Consider the following 6,432-nt stretch of genomic DNA (forward strand, 5'->3'; position numbering starts at 1 on the left):
TCATCCCAAAAGTAGTGCTTGGTATCCGCAAAGAATTTCTTCCGTTGTTGGTAGGTGAGATAGAGTGGTAGAACTCCGCATGCAAGATAATTTGCAATATCCGCGAACCATGGGTATTCGATTTTACCCACTTGGTAGAGCTGCTCATCGGCAAAAGAGTCATCAATGGGTAAGTCTTCATTTGGTTCAGGTTTGATGCGCGAAAGGTGGTCAGCTACAAGGTTCTTGGTACCCTTCTTGTCTCTAATCTCCAGGTCGAACTCTTGGAGTAAGAGAATCCAACGAATGAGACGAGGTTTGGCATCCTTTTTCGTGAGGAGATAGCGAACCGCGGCATGATCCGTGTAGACTATCACCTTGGAACCAACTAGGTAAGGTCTAAACTTGTTGATGGCGAAGACCACCGCGAGTAGCTCCTTTTCGGTAGTGGTGTAGTTGACTTGAGCCTCGTCTAGAACTTTGCTTGCATAGTAGATGGCGCACGGCTTTTTGTCAATTCGTTGCCCTAACACTGCTCCAATGGCGTAATCGCTCGCATCACACATAATCTCGAAAGATTCGTTCCAATTTGGTGGTTGCAGGATGGGAGCGGAGATCAATGCTTCCTTTAACTTATTAAAAGCATCTAGACACTCTTGGGTAAAATCAAATGGAGCATCTTTTAACAAAAGATTGGTCAAGGGCTTGGCAATTTTAGAAAAGTCCTTGATGAACCTTCTATAAAACCCAGCGTGTCCTAAAATACTTCTAACCCCTTTAACATTTGTTGGTGGAGGTAATTTTTCAATTACCTCAATCTTTGCACGGTCAACCTCTAAACCCTTAGCAGAAATCACATGACCTAAAACAACACCCTCTTGTACCATAAAATGACATTTCTCCCAATTCAAAACAAGGTTTACCTCTTCACATCTTTGTAGGACTTTAGATAGGTTTAACAAACATTTATCAAAAGTGGTACCATAAACCGAGAAGTCATCCATGAAAACTTCCATAGACTTCTCAATTAGGTCAGAAAATATACCCATCATAGCCCTTTGAAATGTTGCAGGTGCATTGCACAAACCAAAGGGCATCCTACGATATGCAAAGGTACCGTATGGACAAGTGAAAGTGGTCTTTTCTTGGTCATCAGGGTGAATTGGTATTTGAAAGAATCCACTATAACCATCAAGATAACAAAAGAAAGAGTGCTTAGCTAACCGTTCAAGCAATTGATCAATGAAAGGAAGAGGGAAATGATCCTTGCGCGTGCCGGTGTTGAGCTTTCGATAATCAATGCACATGCGCCATCCCGTCACGAGTCTTGTTGCAATCGGTTCGCCATTCTCCCCTTCTATCACGGTTGTCCCTCCCTTCTTTGGCACCACATGAATTGGGCTCACCCATTTGCTGTCAGAAATTGAATAGATGATGTCAGCATCAAGAAGTTTCTGAATCTCCTTTCGCACCACCTCGCTAAGGTTTGGGTTCAATCTCCGCTGCCCTTCAATGGTCGGCTTGTGTCCTTCCTCCATGAGAATGCGGTGCATGCAGATGGAAGGGTTGATTCCTTTGAGGTCATCAATGGTGTATCCAATGGCCTTTCGGTGCATCCTCAAGATTTGTAGAAGTTGTGAGGTTTGGTCTTGGTTTAGGGATGCGTTGACAATAACGGGATAGGTTTGGTTTGGACCGAGGTATTCGTATCGAAGGGTTGAAGGTAATGGCTTAAGTTCAACCTTGGGTGCGTCCTTCGAGGGTTCGGCAAAGTTGGGGAGAGTTTCGGTAGTTGAAACCTGAAGAATTGGGCTCAGAATAGGCTTTTTGTCAATCTGGGAAGGGTTATTGCGGGCCGCAATAACTTCTGGAATTTGCAAAGTCTCTGTCTGGATTGGTTGCGGGCCGCAATAAATTTTATTGCGGGCCGCAATAAGGTCCACAGCATTCGTTTGGTCAGATTTTTCGCACTCCTGATCCATCCAACATTCAAAGGAACCCTTCTCCAAGCTGTTTATGAGTTCCTCATCTATCAACCTGTCAAGAATCTCAACACTACAAACACTTTGATCATTAGATGGATATTTCATTGATCGTTTGATGTCAAATGTTAATTTTTCTTCACCAATGTTCATTGTAATAATTCCATCATGAACATAAATCACATCTTTTGCCGTATTGAGAAATGGTCTACCCAACAAAAGTGGCGTATGGATATCCTCATCCATGTCTACCACAACAAAGTCGATTGGTACAAAGAATTTACCAATTTGAATTGGCAAGTCCTCTACCACCCCTAGGGGTAACTTGACCGATTGGTCGGCCAATTGGAGAGAAATTCTAGTTGGCTTAAGTTCCCCTACACCCAACCTATCATAAACCGACTTTGGCATAAGACTTACACTAGCCCCTAGATCACATAGTGCTCGTTTGAATTGGACATTTCCTATCGAACATGGTATGGAAAATTTACCCGGATCATCCAACTTTTTGGGCAATTCATTCATTACCATGGCACTACCATTTGAATCTAGGGACACCATTTGGACTTCTTCAAGTTTACGCCTATTTGAAAGGATATCCTTGAAAAATTTGGTGTAAACCGGCATTTGGGTCATTACCTCAGTCAATGGTAGGTTTACATGCAATTGTTTCAACAATTCAAGGAATTTAGCAAACTGCCTATCAGTTCTCTCATTCTTAAGCCTACCAGGAAAAGGTGCAAATTTATGAGGGGGTATGTAGAGAGGTACCTGTGCACTTACCTTTGGTGGCTCATCTTGAGATGGATTCGCTTGAATAGCAGGGTCGCTTGGTGCAATTGGTGCAATTGGTGTAACTTCCTTTGAGGCGGAGTCCTCGTGTGTGGAGATGTGCTCATCATTGGTTCTTGTCTCTTCACTTTGCGGCTGCTCATAGGCATGCTTTGGCATGGGTGGATCCTCATATTGCGCACCGCTGCGAAGCATGTGTCTAACCGCCTTGACATCCCTGGGATTGTTCTCAGGTTTTGGTGGAAGGGAACCCGGTTGGCGGGAAGATTGTGTAGCTTGTTGTGCAACTTGGTTTTCAAGCATTTTGTTTTGGGTTGCCAACATGTCTACCTTTTTGGTCAATTCATCGAATTTTTGATTTTGACTTGCCATGAAAGTCTCCATCATTAATTCGAGATTGGACTTTGGTGGTGCATTAGAACCATACCCTTGATTACCATAACCTTGATTTGGTCTATTAAAGTTTGAGTTACCTTGGGTATTTTGGTCATTTTGTCTCCACGAAAAGTTTGGGTGATTCCTCCAACCGGGGTTGTAAGTATTGGAGTAGGGATTGTTATTTGGTTTGAAATTGCCTTGGTTTATGGCATTCACTTCCTCATGACTAACCTCATTACCTATACCACAATTTAGTGCTAAATGATCGGTCCCACCACAAATTGAACAAGGAAGAGAAGAAGGATAATTTACCGATTTTACGCTCATTTGATCAATCTTGCGATTTAAAGCGGCAATTTCTGCGGCCATGCTTGAATTCGAGTTCACCTCCTTCATTCCCCGTTGCAGGATGACCGGGGTCTCCCTAGGGTTGTGCCATTGGCTTTGGTTGAGAGCCATGTCATCAACCAACTTGTATCCGTCAACAGCCCCTTTGTTCATGAGACTACCTCCAGCGGCTGCGTCTAGCATACCCTTGTCTTGTGGCAGAAGACTGTTGTAGAAGATTTGCAACAGGTTCCATCCTTCAATTCCATGGTGAGGGCAGCACCTCTGCAGCTCTTGGAACCTCTCCCATGCTTCGCTCATGGTTTCATCCCCTCTTTGTCGGAAATTGTGGATTTGATGGCGCAAGGAGTTAGTTTTGGATGGTGGAAAGAACTTGTTGAGGAAAGCATTCGCCACCTTAGGCCAAGTGTTCATGTTCTCGGGCCGTTGTCCCCTTATCCACCCCTTAGCCTTATCTGCAAGAGAAAAAGTGAAAGCCATCACTTTAAGGTCATCAGGAGAAACAGTTTGTACCTTGATTGTACTGCAGATTTCTTCAAAGTTGGCTAAGTGTTGCGTGGCATCTTCATGAGGCAGACCATGGAAAAGATTTCGCTGCACCATGCTAACCCATGCAGGAGGAATTTGGTATTCCTCAGCATTGATAGTAGGTGCAGTGTACCCCAGGTGGATTTCCTCAGCCCTAGGCGCAGCAAAGTCCCTCAAAGGGCGGTTGGCATCGGCTGCTTCAAGATTTTCTCTCTCTTGGTTAGCTGCCCTCAGCCGTTGGAGTTCATTTGCCATCCGATCCCTTTCTCTTTGGAGGTTTTGAAACCTAGCATCATCATTGCCGGACGACATGTCTAACCGGCGTGGATTCAAGGGAAAGAAAGGTCCCCTTGTCGGGTGCTTGTTTCTTCTCTGGTAAAAAGATGAGTTGATCCTCTCCTCGAAAACCACTCTACCAAATCTGTGGCGTCCGGAGTAGGAGGTTCCTCTGCCAGATTTCAACCTAAATCAAAAGAGAAAGGAAATAAAAGAAAATTAAAAACAATTACTAACTAAATTACTTAGGTCCGAAATAATATTCACCGTTATCCCCGGCAACGGCGCCAAAAACTTGATAGAGTGGTTTTTGCTACTACACAAGTAATAAATCCTAATTTACCCTCAATTCGGTTGCAAGTGTACAACCTTGTCAAGTAGTATTTAGGGATCGTCTCCACAGGGACAATTCGGAATATTAAACCTAACCTAACTAATTTAATTTAGTAAAAGGAAATAAAGGAATTTGTTTGTTTTCTATGATGGTTTGGTTTGTTGCTGATCAAATTGAATTAACTAAATTCTAGGTCTAAATGTGGTTTTAAAGCAAGAATGAGAAATTAGGGTCTCTTAGGGTTCCTATCCACTAATGTCACGATTAATTGATTTATTAAGGTTGTTCTTATAAATATGAAGGCACAGTCTAATGTTATCGGTATAAAGTGATATTTCTATGTTAATACCGTCTTTAAATTAGTATAAATGTCACCTCTCGGTACTTGGTTACACTAACCCAAAGTTATTAAGTCTTTAACTGTCCCAATTGGTATAGAAAGTTATTCGTCACCTCTCGGTACTTGGTACAATTTTCTAACCTATCGGGTTAAGCTCGTATAAGATGAGCGTCGCCTCTCGGTATTTAGCCTATCAAATACTCTTTTCTTTATGGTCAGGACTAAATATTCAATTTCTCAATTGTAAATACCGAATCCTAGGGTTTCATGCAATTTCGCTTAAGTCATCACAAACAAGTAATATAAAGAAAAGATCATACCAAGGAACAAGTAAATATAATATAAAATCAACTAATCCATGACATAAGTTTCAAGTTCTAACCCTAATCAACCCTAGAAATAGCCTTAGCCAATCATGGCTGCAGCACACAAGAGAAATAACAAGTAAAAGAGTTCTAAGAGAAAGAAATCAATGTAACCGCTCGAAGAATTCGCTATCTTCTTCTCCCTTCTTTTGTCTCTCCTTTTTCTCCTTATTCTCCTGTGCTTTTCTCTCTTTCTAATGTCTAAAATTCGTCCCTAAAACAGTTCTTTCCTTCCAGAATTAAAAACAACTCATTATAGCAAAAATCGCTTCTGGAACTGTTTATTGCGGGCCGCAATAACTTCCATTGCGGGCCGCAATAATAATACAAATTTTTCTGTTCTGCAAATCGGCTCTGACTAGTTGGTTGCGGCCCGCAATAAAAGTGAAAATTCGCCAGATTTGTGCTTTCTTGCTCCAGATAGCTCGTCTTCCTTCGTTAAGCTCCAAGCACTTGATTGCCTACAAAATAAACACAACTAGGGCAGTAACTTGAACTTTTAAACATTTATAACCTAATTAAATTCTAATTTCAACAAAACTCGGTTTAATTTACACAACAAACCCTATGTTTCAATATATATCATTGTGGCTTATCATGGGGTTGGTGGGTGCTATCTTTGGATTGTTTCCTAGATTGTCATGTCTAAATTTGGCTGTTAAAACACGTCATTGGTGTGCCAGAAATATGCCCAATTTAGATGCTAGAATGTGGGGTTGGTGGGTGCTATCTTTGGATTGTTTCCTAGATTGTCATGTCTAAATTTGGCTGTTAAAACATGTCATTGGTGTGCCAGAAATAGAAAAACTGTCAAAACGTGTAATTCTGGCTGTCTGCGGGTCCAGTGCGTCCGCACTAGCGGTGAGTGCGGATGGTCTGATCCACATTGGCTCCTTTTTTAACTTCCTGAAAATTCTGCGTATTTCTCTGAGTGTGTCCGCACTGTCCTTGTACTCTTCTCTTTCCCTAAAGAATCTAAAACTTACAAAAATCGGCTAAGTATTAAGTACGAATGGGTTGACCCCCATTGGCTGTTACTGCGGACGCATTAGGCTCAGACTTCTTCTTCTGAAGTGCTGAGATGCTGGAAATTCGTCTAACTGTGGAGTG

Source organism: Carex rostrata, chromosome 20 (assembly GCF_964058835.1).
Source record: "Carex rostrata chromosome 20, lpCarRost1.2, whole genome shotgun sequence".
In the NCBI taxonomy this organism is placed as follows: domain Eukaryota; kingdom Viridiplantae; phylum Streptophyta; class Magnoliopsida; order Poales; family Cyperaceae; genus Carex; species Carex rostrata.